We start from the raw sequence: 15,761 nt of genomic DNA on the forward strand, positions 1-15,761 counted from the left end.
GAGCAGATTGACCCCCTCGGCCCGGCCCCAGTGTGTGATGGGGCTCTGTGCGTGAGGGCTTGCTCTTCCCCACCTACACCAGGCACGGCATCTAACACACACACACACACACACACACACCACGCAGAGACACCCAGACCACGCACGCACGCACGGGGACGCACCCTCCTCTCCCCCACCCCACACACGAGCAGCCGAAGGACAAGAGGGTATGGCTGGGGCCTGAGCGGGAACAAGCGAAGCCTTGGTTTGCGGCCCCTCGGCCAACTGCATCAGGATTTTTGTCTGGGCTCAGAGGCCAGAGGATCTCTGCCATTTGCTAGCAGGGCCAGGGATGGCAGGAGGGTGGGTACGGGGCTCAGCCAGGGCCAGTTCTGCTGGCACGATCCTGTAGCACGTGGCCGCGTAGCACGGGGCCGGGTCTGAAGGAGGCCAAGCAGGGGCACAAGACCCAGCAGCGGCACAGGGAAGAGGCCCAGGGCACCCAGGAGCAGACGAGACCCGGGAGTCGTGCGTGCTTGGCGTGGCCGCGGGCCCCGTGACGCCCGAGGACTCGAGTGCTCAGCCCCGTGTAGTGGCCGCGAAGGCCTGCCTGGGAGAAACGCCCCGGGAGGCCGGCAGGAACCCGGGATCGGAAGGGATGTGGAGGGGCCCCGGGTCGGAGGAGATGGCTTTGGCTGTGTTTGGTTTTGTTTCTTCTTCCCAAGATCCCGGGTGTGAAAGGGGCCAGAGGTGAAGTCCTGGGCTGGAAAGCCTCACGATTCAGCCCCGCAGCCCCAGGCCCTGAGTGTGGAGGAGGGCGGAGCGGGTCGGCGAAGGGCGCGGCTGCCGTTTTCCTGATGGGCTGGAGGGGCAGTGGCGCTTTCCCGACGAAGAGGACCGGAAGGGTCCCCGAGACCTCCGCTGGGAGCCACGCACCCACCCAAGGATACGGCTCCAGGAGGCGACGGAGGAGGGCGGCTGCTTGCCCTGGCCCGAGCTGTGCGTCCCCCGCCTTGGCCACAGCAGTGGACATTCCCAGAAAAACAAGCGCCCGAGAGCACTGAGAAATTTTCCCCCGAGAAAACTTGACCCTCGTCCTGGCAGCAGGACACCTCGGGAAGAAAGCCACCCAGCGGCCACCTGGGCGAGACCGGCTGCCCGAGCAGGCGCGCGGTGCCTCTGGCCGCTGGCCCCGGGCTGCCAGCCCCCACCCGGACTCCCAGCCGTGCCAGGAGAGCAGCGTGGAGACACACGCCGGGGCCCTCGGCAGGCTCTTGGGGCTCCCGGAGGCGGCGGCTAGCATCTACGGCCATACCACCCAGAACGCGCCCGATCTCGTCTGATCTCGGAAGCTAAGCAGGGTCGGGCCTGGTTAGTACTTGGATGGGAGACCGCCTGGGAATACCGGGTGCTGTAGGCTTTTGCTCCTCCCTCCCTCGCTGCTCCTTTTGTCTTCGGGGACTTCGCCACCACCCCCCCCACCACCACCACCACCCCCAGCACCACCACCACCACCACCACCACAACGACCCACCGTGACCACGACCCCAACCCCGTCCGGGCCACCCGCCAGACCCACGCACACCGAATCCTCACAGCTACGTCCCCGAATCCTCTCCCCTCCCCACACTCTCCTGGGGCGCGCGCCCGCGACACGGGTCACCAGCGAGGTTGGTCCCAGGCCACGTTGGGGACCGCTCCCCAACTGCCCTCCAGGCGGGCGGGGAGGGACGTGCGGAAGCCATGAGAAAGTGGGTCCTGCACCCCAGCGGGCCCCACAGCGGGACGCGCCACACCTGGGCTCGCCACAAGGTGTTTCACTGGGTCCAGGGCAAGACGCCAGGGGACAGAGAAGCAGGGAGCCTCAGTCGGGTGCTGCTCCACGTCGCGCTCCGTCGCTCAACCCAAGACAGGGCAGCCAGCGTGCGACCTCTACGTGGGATCCCGCCTCCCACGGCAGAGCCTGCGGTCACAGGGACAGAGGGCGCAGGCCGCCAGAGCTCGGGATGCCAGCGTCAGCTTCCCGTCCCGCTCAAAGGGAGGGAGGGCCGCCGCTGGCGCCCAGTCGCCTGTGCCACCCTCCGGGTCTCAAAGCACTCCTCAGTCAGCTCAAGGACTGGGGCCACCTGGCCTCCGGGGTCACATGGGCTTGGGCACGACGGAAGGGACCGCTTGCCCCCGTGGAACAGACATTCTCCCCGTGGACAACCTCAGGTGCCGGGACCCTCTGCTCCGCCTTGGAAAACCCACCTTCTGCAATGTATGCCCAACGCAATCAGGCCGAGCAGATTGACCCCCTCGGCCCGGCCCCAGTGTGTGATGGGGCTCTGTGCGTGAGGGCTTGCTCTTCCCCACCTACACCAGGCACGGCATCTAACACACACACACACACACACACACACACACACACACCACGCAGAGACACCCAGACCACGCACGCACGCACGGGGACGCACCCTCCTCTCCCCCAGCCCACACACGAGCAGCCGAAGGACAAGAGGGTATGGCTGGGGCCTGAGCGGGAACAAGCGAAGCCTTGGTTTGCGGCCCCTCGGCCAACTGCATCAGGATTTTTGTCTGGGCTCGGAGGCCAGAGGATCTCTGCCATTTGCTAGCAGGGCCAGGGATGGCAGGAGGGTGGGTACGGGGCTCAGCCAGGGCCAGTTCTGCTGGCACGATCCTGTAGCACATGGCCGCGTAGCACGGGGTCGTGTCTGAAGGAGGCCAAGCAGGGGCACAAGACCCAGCTGCGGCACAGGGAAGAGGCCCAGGGCACCCAGGAGCAGACGAGACCCGGGAGTCGTGCGTGCTTGGCGTGGCCGCGGGCCCCGTGACGCCCGAGGACTCGAGTGCTCAGCCCCGTGTAGTGGCCGCGAAGGCCTGCCTGGGAGAAACGCCCCGGGAGGCCGGCAGGAACCCGGGATCGGAAGGGATGTGGAGGGGCCCCGGGTCGGAGGAGATGGCTTTGGCTGTGTTTGGTTTTGTTTCTTCTTCCCAAGATCCCGGGTGTGAAAGGGGCCAGAGGTGAAGTCCTGGGCTGGAAAGCCTCACCATTCAGCCCCGCAGCCCCAGGCCCTGAGTGTGGAGGAGGGCGGAGCGGGTCGGCGAAGGGCGCGGCTGCCGTTTTCCTGATGGGCTGGAGGGGCAGTGGCGCTTTCCGGACGAAGAGGACCGGAAGGGTCCCCGAGACCTCCGCTGGGAGCCACGCACCCACCCAAGGATACGGCTCCAGGAGGCGACGGAGGAGGGCGGCTGCTTGCCCTGGCCCGAGCTGTGCGTCCCCCGCCTTGGCCACAGCAGTGGACATTCCCAGAAGAACAAGCGCCCGAGAGCACTGAGAAATTTTCCCCCGAGAAAACTTGACCCTCGTCCTGGCAGCAGGACACCTCGGGAAGAAAGCCACCCAGCGGCCACCTGGGCGAGACCGGCTGCCCGAGCAGGCGCGCGGTGCCTCTGGCCTCTGGCCCCGGGCTGCCAGCCCCCACCCGGACTCCCAGCCGTGCCAGGAGAGCAGCGTGGAGACGCACGCCGGGGCCCTCGGCAGGCTCTTGGGGCTCCCGGAGGCGGCGGCTAGCGTCTACGGCCATACCACCCTGAACGCGCCCGATCTCGTCTGATCTCGGAAGCTAAGCAGGGTCGGGCCTGGTTAGTACTTGGATGGGAGACCGCCTGGGAATACCGGGTGCTGTAGGCTTTTGCTCCTCCCTCCCTCGCTGCTCCTTTTGTCTTCGGGGACTTCGCCACCACCCCCCCCACCACCACCACCACCCCCAGCACCACCACCACCACCACCACCACAACGACCCACCGTGACCACGACCCCGACCCCATCCGGGCCACCCGCCAGACCCACGCACACCGAATCCTCACAGCTACGTCCCCGAATCCTCTCCCCTCCCCACACTCTCCTGGGGCGCGCGCCCGCGACACGGGTCACCAGCGAGGTTGGTCCCAGGCCACGTTGGGGACCGCTCCCCAACTGCCCTCCAGGCGGGCGGGGAGGGACGTGCGGAAGCCATGAGAAAGTGGGTCCTGCACCCCAGCGGGCCCCACAGCGGGACGCGCCACACCTGGGCTCGCCACAAGGTGGTGCACTGGGTCCAGGGCAAGACGCCAGGGGACAGAGAAGCAGGGAGCTTCAGTCGGGTGCTGCTCCACGTCGCGCTCCGTCGCTCAACCCAAGACAGGGCAGCCAGCGCGCGACCTCTACGGGGATCCCGCCTCCCACGGCAGAGCCTGCGGTCACAGGGACAGAGGGCGCAGGCCGCCAGAGCTCCGGATGCCAGCGGCAGCTCCCCGTCCCGCTCAAAGGGAGGGAGGGCCGCCGCAGGCGCCCAGTCGCCTGTGCCACCCTCCGGGTCTCAAAGCACTCCTCAGTCAGCTCAAGGACCGGGGCCACCTGGCCTTCGGGGTCCCATGGGCTTGGGCACGACGGAAGGGACCGCTTGCCCCCGTGGAACAGACATTCTCCCCGTGGACAACCTCAGGTGCCGGGACCCTCTGCTCCGCCTTGGAAAACCCACCTTCTGCAATGTATGCCCAACGCAATCAGGCCGAGCAGATTGACCCCCTCGGCCCGGCCCCAGTGTGTGATGGGGCTCTGTGCGTGAGGGCTTGCTCTTCCCCACCTACACCAGGCACGGCATCTAACACACACACACACACACACACACACCACGCAGAGACACCCAGACCACGCACGCACGCACGGGTCGCACCCTCCTCTCCCCCACCCCACACACGAGCAGCCGAAGGACAAGAGGGTATGGCTGGGGCCTGAGCGGGAACAAGCGAAGCCTTGGTTTGCGGCCCCTCGGCCAACTGCATCAGGATTTTTGTCTGGGCTCGGAGGCCAGAGGATCTCTGCCATTTGCTAGCAGGGCCAGGGATGGCAGGAGGGTGGGTACGGGGCTCAGCCAGGGCCAGTTCTGCTGGCACGATCCTGTAGCACGTGGCCGCGTAGCACGGTGTCGGGTCTGAAGGAGGCCAAGCAGGGGCACAAGACCCAGCAGCGGCACAGGGAAGAGGCCCAGGGCACCCAGGAGCAGACGAGACCCGGGAGTCGTGCGTGCTTGGCGTGGCCACGGGCCCCGTGACGCCCGAGGACTCGAGTGCTCAGCCCCGTGTAGTGGCCGCGAAGGCCTGCCTGGGAGAAACGCCCCGGGAGGCCGGCAGGAACCCGGGATCGGAAGGGATGTGGAGGGGCCCCGGGTCGGAGGAGATGGCTTTGTCTGTGTTTGGTTTTGTTTCTTCTTCCCAAGATCCCGGGTGTGAAAGGGGCCAGAGGTGAAGTCCTGGGCTGGAAAGCCTCACGATTCAGCCCCGCAGCCCCAGGCCCTGAGTGTGGAGGAGGGCGGAGCGGGTCGGCGAAGGGCGCGGCTGCCGTTTTCCTGATGGGCTGGAGGGGCAGTGGCGCTTTCCGGACGAAGAGGACCGGAAGGGTCCCCGAGACCTCCGCTGGGAGCCACGCACCCACCCAAGGATACGGCTCCAGGAGGCGACGGAGGAGGGCGGCTGCTTGCCCTGGCCCGAGCTGTGCGTCCCCCGCCTTGGCCACAGCAGTGGACATTCCCAGAAGAACAAGCGCCCGAGAGCACTGAGAAATTTTCCCCCGAGAAAACTTGACCCTCGTCCTGGCAGCAGGACACCTCGGGAAGAAAGCCACCCAGCGGCCACCTGGGCGAGACCGGCTGCCCGAGCAGGCGCGCGGGGCCTCTGGCCGCTGGCCCCGGGCTGCCAGCCCCCACCCGGACTCGCAGCCGTGCCAGGAGAGCAGCGTGGAGACGCACGCCGGGGCCCTCGGCAGGCTCTTGGGGCTCCCGGAGGCGGCGGCTAGCGTCTACGGCCATACCACCCTGAACGCGCCCGATTTCGTCTGATCTCGGAAGCTAAGCAGGGTCGGGCCTGGTTAGTACTTGGATGGGAGACCGCCTGGGAATACCGGGTGCTGTAGGCTTTTGCTCCTACCTCCCTCGCTGCTCCTTTTGTCTTCGGGGACTTCGCCACCACCCCCCCCCACCACCATCCCCAGCACCACCACCACCACCACCACAACGACCCACCGTGACCACGACCCCGACCCCGTCCGGGCCACCCGCCAGACCCACGCACACCGAATCCTCACAGCTACGTCCCCGAATCCTCTCCCCTCCCCACACTCTCCTGGGGCGCGCGCCCGCGACACGGGTCACCAGCGAGGTTGGTCCCAGGCCACGTTGGGGACCGCTCCCCAACTGCCCTCCAGGCGGGCGGGGAGGGACTTGCGGAAGCCATGAGAAAGTGGGTCCTGTACCCCAGCAGGCCCCACAGCGGGACGCGCCACACCTGGGCTCGCCACAAGGTGGTGCACTGGGTCCAGGGCAAGACGCCAGGGGACAGAGAAGCAGGGAGCCTCAGTCGGGTGCTGCTCCACGTCGCGCTCCGTCGCTCAACCCAAGACAGGGCAGCCAGCGCGCGACCTCTACGGGGATCCCGCCTCCCACGGCAGAGCCTGCGGTCACAGGGACAGAGGGCGCCGGCCGCCAGAGCTCCGGATGCCAGCGGCAGCTCCCCGTCCCGCTCAAAGGGAGGGAGGGCCGCCGCTGGCGCCCAGTCGCCTGTGCCACCCTCCGGGTCTCAAAGCACTCCTCAGTCAGCTCAAGGACCGGGGCCACCTGGCCTTCGGGGTCACATGGGCTTGGGCACGACGGAAGGGACCGCTTGCCCCCGTGGAACAGACATTCTCCCCGTGGACAACCTCAGGTGCCGGGACCCTCTGCTCTGCCTTGGAAAACCCACCTTCTGCAATGTATGCCCAACGCAATCAGGCCGAGCAGATTGACCCCCTCGGCCCGGCCCCAGTGTGTGATGGGGCTCTGTGCGTGAGGGCTTGCTCTTCCCCACCTACACCAGGCACGGCATCTAACACACACACACACACACACACACACACACACACACACACCACGCAGAGACACCCAGACCACGCACGCACGCACGGGGACGCACCCTCCTCTCCCCCACCCCACACACGAGCAGCCGAAGGACAAGAGGGTATGGCTGGGGCCTGAGCGGGAACAAGCGAAGCCTTGGTTTGCGGCCCCTCGGCCAACTGCATCAGGATTTTTGTCTGGGCTCGGAGGCCAGAGGATCTCTGCCATTTGCTAGCAGGGCCAGGGATGGCAGGAGGGTGGGTACGGGGCTCAGTCAGGGCCAGTTCTGCTGGCACGATCCTGTAGCACGTGGCCGCGTAGCACGGGGTCGGGTCTGAAGGAGGCCAAGCAGGGGCACAAGACCCAGCAGCGGCACAGGGAAGAGGCCCAGGGCACCCAGGAGCAGACGAGACCCGGGAGTCGTGCGTGCTTGGCGTGGCCGCGGGCCCCGTGACGCCCGAGGACTCGAGTGCTCAGCCCCGTGTAGTGGCCGCGAAGGCCTGCCTGGGAGAAACGCCCCGGGAGGCCGGCAGGAACCCGGGATCGGAAGGGATGTGGAGGGGCCCCGGGTCGGAGGAGATGGCTTTGGCTGTGTTTGGTTTTGTTTCTTCTTCCCAAGATCCCGGGTGTGAAAGGGGCCAGAGGTGAAGTCCTGGGCTGGAAAGCCTCACGATTCAGCCCCGCAGCCCCAGGCCCTGAGTGTGGAGGAGGGCGGAGCGGGTCGGCGAAGGGCGCGGCTGCCGTTTTCCTGATGGGCTGGAGGGGCAGTGGCGCTTTCCGGACGAAGAGGACCGGAAGGGTCCCCGAGACCTCCGCTGGGAGCCACGCACCCACCCAAGGATACGGCTCCAGGAGGCGACGGAGGAGGGCGGCTGCTTGCCCTGGCCCGAGCTGTGCGTCCCCCGCCTTGGCCACAGCAGTGGACATTCCCAGAAGAACAAGCGCCCGAGAGCCCTGAGAAATTTTCCCCCGAGAAAACTTGACCCTCGTCATGGCAGCAGGACACCTCGGGAAGAAAGCCACCCAGCGGCCACCTGGGCGAGACCGGCTGCCCGAGCAGGCGCGCGGGGCCTCTGGCCGCTGGCCCCGGGCTGCCAGCCCCCACCCGGACTCCCAGCCGTGCCAGGAGAGCAGCGTGGAGACGCACGCCGGGGCCCTCGGCAGGCTCTTGGGGCTCCCGGAGGCGGCGGCTAGCGTCTACGGCCATACCACCCTGAACGCGCCCGATCTCGTCTGATCTCGGAAGCTAAGCAGGGTCGGGCCTGGTTAGTACTTGGATGGGAGACCGCCTGGGAATACCGGGTGCTGTAGGCTTTTGCTCCTCCCTCCCTCGCTGCTCCTTTTGTCTTCGGGGACTTCGCCACCACCCCCCCCACCACCACCACCACCCCCAGCACCACCACCACCACCACCACCACAACGACCCACCGTGACCACGACCCCGACCCCGTCCGGGCCACCCGCCAGACCCACGCACACCGAATCCTCACAGCTACGTCCCCGAATCCTCTCCCCTCCCCACACTCTCCTGGGGCGCGCGCCCGCGACACGGGTCACCAGCGAGGTTGGTCCCAGGCCACGTTGGGGACCGCTCCCCAACTGCCCTCCAGGCGGGCGGGGAGGGACGTGCGGAAGCCATGAGAAAGTGGGTCCTGCACCCCAGCGGGCCCCACAGCGGGACGCGCCACACCTGGGCTCGCCACAAGGTGTTTCACTGGGTCCAGGGCAAGACGCCAGGGGACAGAGAAGCAGGGAGCCTCAGTCGGGTGCTGCTCCACGTCGCGCTCCGTCGCTCAACCCAAGACAGGGCAGCCAGCGTGCGACCTCTACGTGGGATCCCGCCTCCCACGGCAGAGCCTGCGGTCACAGGGACAGAGGGCGCAGGCCGCCAGAGCTCGGGATGCCAGCGTCAGCTTCCCGTCCCGCTCAAAGGGAGGGAGGGCCGCCGCTGGCGCCCAGTCGCCTGTGCCACCCTCCGGGTCTCAAAGCACTCCTCAGTCAGCTCAAGGACTGGGGCCACCTGGCCTCCGGGGTCACATGGGCTTGGGCACGACGGAAGGGACCGCTTGCCCCCGTGGAACAGACATTCTCCCCGTGGACAACCTCAGGTGCCGGGACCCTCTGCTCCGCCTTGGAAAACCCACCTTCTGCAATGTATGCCCAACGCAATCAGGCCGAGCAGATTGACCCCCTCGGCCCGGCCCCAGTGTGTGATGGGGCTCTGTGCGTGAGGGCTTGCTCTTCCCCACCTACACCAGGCACGGCATCTAACACACACACACACACACACACACACACACACACACCACGCAGAGACACCCAGACCACGCACGCACGCACGGGGACGCACCCTCCTCTCCCCCAGCCCACACACGAGCAGCCGAAGGACAAGAGGGTATGGCTGGGGCCTGAGCGGGAACAAGCGAAGCCTTGGTTTGCGGCCCCTCGGCCAACTGCATCAGGATTTTTGTCTGGGCTCGGAGGCCAGAGGATCTCTGCCATTTGCTAGCAGGGCCAGGGATGGCAGGAGGGTGGGTACGGGGCTCAGCCAGGGCCAGTTCTGCTGGCACGATCCTGTAGCACATGGCCGCGTAGCACGGGGTCGTGTCTGAAGGAGGCCAAGCAGGGGCACAAGACCCAGCTGCGGCACAGGGAAGAGGCCCAGGGCACCCAGGAGCAGACGAGACCCGGGAGTCGTGCGTGCTTGGCGTGGCCGCGGGCCCCGTGACGCCCGAGGACTCGAGTGCTCAGCCCCGTGTAGTGGCCGCGAAGGCCTGCCTGGGAGAAACGCCCCGGGAGGCCGGCAGGAACCCGGGATCGGAAGGGATGTGGAGGGGCCCCGGGTCGGAGGAGATGGCTTTGGCTGTGTTTGGTTTTGTTTCTTCTTCCCAAGATCCCGGGTGTGAAAGGGGCCAGAGGTGAAGTCCTGGGCTGGAAAGCCTCACCATTCAGCCCCGCAGCCCCAGGCCCTGAGTGTGGAGGAGGGCGGAGCGGGTCGGCGAAGGGCGCGGCTGCCGTTTTCCTGATGGGCTGGAGGGGCAGTGGCGCTTTCCGGACGAAGAGGACCGGAAGGGTCCCCGAGACCTCCGCTGGGAGCCACGCACCCACCCAAGGATACGGCTCCAGGAGGCGACGGAGGAGGGCGGCTGCTTGCCCTGGCCCGAGCTGTGCGTCCCCCGCCTTGGCCACAGCAGTGGACATTCCCAGAAGAACAAGCGCCCGAGAGCACTGAGAAATTTTCCCCCGAGAAAACTTGACCCTCGTCCTGGCAGCAGGACACCTCGGGAAGAAAGCCACCCAGCGGCCACCTGGGCGAGACCGGCTGCCCGAGCAGGCGCGCGGTGCCTCTGGCCTCTGGCCCCGGGCTGCCAGCCCCCACCCGGACTCCCAGCCGTGCCAGGAGAGCAGCGTGGAGACGCACGCCGGGGCCCTCGGCAGGCTCTTGGGGCTCCCGGAGGCGGCGGCTAGCGTCTACGGCCATACCACCCTGAACGCGCCCGATCTCGTCTGATCTCGGAAGCTAAGCAGGGTCGGGCCTGGTTAGTACTTGGATGGGAGACCGCCTGGGAATACCGGGTGCTGTAGGCTTTTGCTCCTCCCTCCCTCGCTGCTCCTTTTGTCTTCGGGGACTTCGCCACCACCCCCCCCACCACCACCACCACCCCCAGCACCACCACCACCACCACCACCACAACGACCCACCGTGACCACGACCCCGACCCCATCCGGGCCACCCGCCAGACCCACGCACACCGAATCCTCACAGCTACGTCCCCGAATCCTCTCCCCTCCCCACACTCTCCTGGGGCGCGCGCCCACGACACGGGTCACCAGCGAGGTTGGTCCCAGGCCACGTTGGGGACCGCTCCCCAACTGCCCTCCAGGCGGGCGGGGAGGGACGTGCGGAAGCCATGAGAAAGTGGGTCCTGCACCCCAGCGGGCCCCACAGCGGGACGCGCCACACCTGGGCTCGCCACAAGGTGGTGCACTGGGTCCAGGGCAAGACGCCAGGGGACAGAGAAGCAGGGAGCTTCAGTCGGGTGCTGCTCCACGTCGCGCTCCGTCGCTCAACCCAAGACAGGGCAGCCAGTGCGCGACCTCTACGGGGATCCCGCCTCCCACGGCAGAGCCTGCGGTCACAGGGACAGAGGGCGCAGGCCGCCAGAGCTCCGGATGCCAGCGGCAGCTCCCCGTCCCGCTCAAAGGGAGGGAGGGCCGCCGCAGGCGCCCAGTCGCCTGTGCCACCCTCCGGGTCTCAAAGCACTCCTCAGTCAGCTCAAGGACCGGGGCCACCTGGCCTTCGGGGTCCCATGGGCTTGGGCACGACGGAAGGGACCGCTTGCCCCCGTGGAACAGACATTCTCCCCGTGGACAACCTCAGGTGCCGGGACCCTCTGCTCCGCCTTGGAAAACCCACCTTCTGCAATGTATGCCCAACGCAATCAGGCCGAGCAGATTGACCCCCTCGGCCCGGCCCCAGTGTGTGATGGGGCTCTGTGCGTGAGGGCTTGCTCTTCCCCACCTACACCAGGCACGGCATCTAACACACACACACACACACACACACACCACGCAGAGACACCCAGACCACGCACGCACGCACGGGTCGCACCCTCCTCTCCCCCACCCCACACACGAGCAGCCGAAGGACAAGAGGGTATGGCTGGGGCCTGAGCGGGAACAAGCGAAGCCTTGGTTTGCGGCCCCTCGGCCAACTGCATCAGGATTTTTGTCTGGGCTCGGAGGCCAGAGGATCTCTGCCATTTGCTAGCAGGGCCAGGGATGGCAGGAGGGTGGGTACGGGGCTCAGCCAGGGCCAGTTCTGCTGGCACGATCCTGTAGCACGTGGCCGCGTAGCACGGTGTCGGGTCTGAAGGAGGCCAAGCAGGGGCACAAGACCCAGCAGCGGCACAGGGAAGAGGCCCAGGGCACCCAGGAGCAGACGAGACCCGGGAGTCGTGCGTGCTTGGCGTGGCCACGGGCCCCGTGACGCCCGAGGACTCGAGTGCTCAGCCCCGTGTAGTGGCCGCGAAGGCCTGCCTGGGAGAAACGCCCCGGGAGGCCGGCAGGAACCCGGGATCGGAAGGGATGTGGAGGGGCCCCGGGTCGGAGGAGATGGCTTTGTCTGTGTTTGGTTTTGTTTCTTCTTCCCAAGATCCCGGGTGTGAAAGGGGCCAGAGGTGAAGTCCTGGGCTGGAAAGCCTCACGATTCAGCCCCGCAGCCCCAGGCCCTGAGTGTGGAGGAGGGCGGAGCGGGTCGGCGAAGGGCGCGGCTGCCGTTTTCCTGATGGGCTGGAGGGGCAGTGGCGCTTTCCGGACGAAGAGGACCGGAAGGGTCCCCGAGACCTCCGCTGGGAGCCACGCACCCACCAAAGGATACGGCTCCAGGAGGCGACGGAGGAGGGCGGCTGCTTGCCCTGGCCCGAGCTGTGCGTCCCCCGCCTTGGCCACAGCAGTGGACATTCCCAGAAGAACAAGCGCCCGAGAGCACTGAGAAATTTTCCCCCGAGAAAACTTGACCCTCGTCCTGGCAGCAGGACACCTCGGGAAGAAAGCCACCCAGCGGCCACCTGGGCGAGACCGGCTGCCCGAGCAGGCGCGCGGGGCCTCTGGCCGCTGGCCCCGGGCTGCCAGCCCCCACCCGGACTCCCAGCCGTGCCAGGAGAGCAGCGTGGAGACGCACGCCGGGGCCCTCGGCAGGCTCTTGGGGCTCCCGGAGGCGGCGGCTAGCGTCTACGGCCATACCACCCTGAACGCGCCCGATCTCGTCTGATCTCGGAAGCTAAGCAGGGTCGGGCCTGGTTAGTACTTGGATGGGAGACCGCCTGGGAATACCGGGTGCTGTAGGCTTTTGCTCCTCCCTCCCTCGCTGCTCCTTTTGTCTTCGGGGACTTCGCCACCACCCCCCCACCACCACCACCACCCCCAGCACCACCACCACCACCACCACCACAACGACCCACCGTGACCACGACCCCGACCCCGTCCGGGCCACCCGCCAGACCCACGCACACCGAATCCTCACAGCTACGTCCCCGAATCCTCTCCCCTCCCCACACTCTCCTGGGGCGCGCGCCCGCGACACGGGTCACCAGCGAGGTTGGTCCCAGGCCACGTTGGGGACCGCTCCCCAACTGCCCTCCAGGCGGGCGGGGAGGGACGTGCGGAAGCCATGAGAAAGTGGGTCCTGCACCCCAGCGGGCCCCACAGCGGGACGCGCCACACCTGGGCTCGCCACAAGGTGGTGCACTGGGTCCAGGGCAAGACGCCAGGGGACAGAGAAGCAGGGAGCCTCAGTCGGGTGCTGCTCCACGTCGCGCTCCGTCGCTCAACCCAAGACAGGGCAGCCAGCGCGCGACCTCTACGTGGGATCCCGCCTCCCACGGCAGAGCCTGCGGTCACAGGGACAGAGGGCACAGGCCGCCAGAGCTCCGAATGCCAGCGGCAGCTCCCCGTCCCGCTCAAGGGAGGGAGGGCCGCCGCTGGAACCCAGTCGCCTGTGCCACCCTCCGGGTCTCAAAGCACTCCTCAGTCAGCTCAAGGACCGGGGCCACCTGGCCTTCGGGGTCACATGGGCTTGGGCACGACGGAAGGGACCGCTTGCCCCCGTGGAACAGACATTCTCCCCGTGGACAACCTCAGGTGCCGGGACCCTCTGCTCCGCCTTGGAAAACCCACCTTCTGCAATGTATGCCCAACGCAATCAGGCCGAGCAGATTGACCCCCTCGGCCCGGCCCCAGTGTGTGATGGGGCTCTGTGCGTGAGGGCTTGCTCTTCCCCACCTACACCAGGCACGGCATCTAACACACACACACACACACACACACACACACACACACACACCACGCAGAGACACCCAGACCACGCACGCACGCACGGGGACGCACCCTCCTCTCCCCCACCCCACACACGAGCAGCCGAAGGACAAGAGGGTATGGCTGGGGCCTGAGCGGGAACAAGCGAAGCCTTGGTTTGCGGCCCCTCGGCCAACTGCATCAGGATTTTTGTCTGGGCTCGGAGGCCAGAGGATCTCTGCCATTTGCTAGCAGGGCCAGGGATGGCAGGAGGGTGGGTACGGGGCTCAGTCAGGGCCAGTTCTGCTGGCACGATCCTGTAGCACGTGGCCGCGTAGCACGGGGTCGGGTCTGAAGGAGGCCAAGCAGGGGCACAAGACCCAGCAGCGGCACAGGGAAGAGGCCCAGGGCACCCAGGAGCAGACGAGACCCGGGAGTCGTGCGTGCTTGGCGTGGCCGCGGGCCCCGTGACGCCCGAGGACTCGAGTGCTCAGCCCCGTGTAGTGGCCGCGAAGGCCTGCCTGGGAGAAACGCCCCGGGAGGCCGGCAGGAACCCGGGATCGGAAGGGATGTGGAGGGGCCCCGGGTCGGAGGAGATGGCTTTGGCTGTGTTTGGTTTTGTTTCTTCTTCCCAAGATCCCGGGTGTGAAAGGGGCCAGAGGTGAAGTCCTGGGCTGGAAAGCCTCACGATTCAGCCCCGCAGCCCCAGGCCCTGAGTGTGGAGGAGGGCGGAGCGGGTCGGCGAAGGGCGCGGCTGCCGTTTTCCTGATGGGCTGGAGGGGCAGTGGCGCTTTCCGGACGAAGAGGACCGGAAGGGTCCCCGAGACCTCCGCTGGGAGCCACGCACCCACCCAAGGATACGGCTCCAGGAGGCGACGGAGGAGGGCGGCTGCTTGCCCTGGCCCGAGCTGTGCGTCCCCCGCCTTGGCCACAGCAGTGGACATTCCCAGAAGAACAAGCGCCCGAGAGCCCTGAGAAATTTTCCCCCGAGAAAACTTGACCCTCGTCATGGCAGCAGGACACCTCGGGAAGAAAGCCACCCAGCGGCCACCTGGGCGAGACCGGCTGCCCGAGCAGGCGCGCGGGGCCTCTGGCCGCTGGCCCCGGGCTGCCAGCCCCCACCCGGACTCCCAGCCGTGCCAGGAGAGCAGCGTGGAGACGCACGCCGGGGCCCTCGGCAGGCTCTTGGGGCTCCCGGAGGCGGCGGCTAGCGTCTACGGCCATACCACCCTGAACGCGCCCGATCTCGTCTGATCTCGGAAGCTAAGCAGGGTCGGGCCTGGTTAGTACTTGGATGGGAGACCGCCTGGGAATACCGGGTGCTGTAGGCTTTTGCTCCTCCCTCCCTCGCTGCTCCTTTTGTCTTCGGGGACTTCGCCACCACCCCCCCCCCACCACCACCACCCCCAGCACCACCACCACCACCACCACCACAACGACCCACCGTGACCACGACCCCGACCCCGTCCGGGCCACCCGCCAGACCCACGCACACCGAATCCTCACAGCTACGTCCCCGAATCCTCTCCCCTCCCCACACTCTCCTGGGGTGCGCGCCCGCGACACGGGTCACCAGCGAGGTTGGTCCCAGGCCACGTTGGGGACCGCTCCCCAACTGCCCTCCAGGCGGGCGGGGAGGGACGTGCGGAAGCCATGAGAAAGTGGGTCCTGCACCCCAGCGGGCCCCACAGCGGGACGCGCCACACCTGGGCTCGCCACAAGGTGGTGCACTGGGTCCAGGGCAAGACGCCAGGGGACAGAGAAGCAGGGAGCTTCAGTCGGGTGCTGCTCCACGTCGCGCTCCGTCGCTCAACCCAAGACAGGGCAGCCAGCGCGCGACCTCTACGTGGGATCCCGCCTCCCACGGCAGAGCCTGCGGTCACAGGGACAGAGGGCGCAGGCCGCCAGAGCTCCGGATGCCAGCGGCAGCTCCCCGTCCCGCTCAAAGGGAGGGAGGGCCGCCGCTGGCGCCCAGTCGCTTGTGCCACCCTCCGGGTCTCAAAGCACTCCTCAGTCAGCTCAAGGACCGGGGCCACCTGGCCTTCGGGGTCACATGGGCTTGGGCACGACGGA

General features: G+C 67.5%; 7 non-coding genes across 7 annotated transcripts; all 7 read left to right on the forward strand.

Moving 5' to 3' along the window:
- Positions 1-1,283: 1,283 nt before the first annotated feature.
- Positions 1,284-1,402, forward strand: LOC141412880 (5S ribosomal RNA). The gene has a single exon (XR_012437722.1). It is a non-coding gene; the product is annotated as a 5S ribosomal RNA (ribosomal RNA).
- A 2,155-nt stretch (positions 1,403-3,557) lies between these two features.
- Positions 3,558-3,676, forward strand: LOC141413572 (5S ribosomal RNA). The gene has a single exon (XR_012438363.1). It is a non-coding gene; the product is annotated as a 5S ribosomal RNA (ribosomal RNA).
- A 2,143-nt stretch (positions 3,677-5,819) lies between these two features.
- LOC141412622 (5S ribosomal RNA) lies at positions 5,820-5,938 on the forward strand. Its single transcript, XR_012437463.1, has one exon. It is a non-coding gene; the product is annotated as a 5S ribosomal RNA (ribosomal RNA).
- A 2,150-nt stretch (positions 5,939-8,088) lies between these two features.
- On the forward strand, positions 8,089-8,207 carry LOC141413573 (5S ribosomal RNA). Its single transcript, XR_012438364.1, has one exon. It is a non-coding gene; the product is annotated as a 5S ribosomal RNA (ribosomal RNA).
- A 2,155-nt stretch (positions 8,208-10,362) lies between these two features.
- Positions 10,363-10,481, forward strand: LOC141413574 (5S ribosomal RNA). The gene has a single exon (XR_012438365.1). It is a non-coding gene; the product is annotated as a 5S ribosomal RNA (ribosomal RNA).
- Positions 10,482-12,624: 2,143 nt separating this feature from the next.
- LOC141413575 (5S ribosomal RNA) lies at positions 12,625-12,743 on the forward strand. The gene has a single exon (XR_012438366.1). It is a non-coding gene; the product is annotated as a 5S ribosomal RNA (ribosomal RNA).
- Positions 12,744-14,900: 2,157 nt separating this feature from the next.
- Positions 14,901-15,019, forward strand: LOC141413576 (5S ribosomal RNA). Its single transcript, XR_012438367.1, has one exon. It is a non-coding gene; the product is annotated as a 5S ribosomal RNA (ribosomal RNA).
- Positions 15,020-15,761: the final 742 nt, after the last annotated feature.

This window comes from Castor canadensis, chromosome 10 (assembly GCF_047511655.1).
Source record: "Castor canadensis chromosome 10, mCasCan1.hap1v2, whole genome shotgun sequence".
Classification (NCBI taxonomy): Eukaryota; Metazoa; Chordata; class Mammalia; order Rodentia; family Castoridae; genus Castor; species Castor canadensis.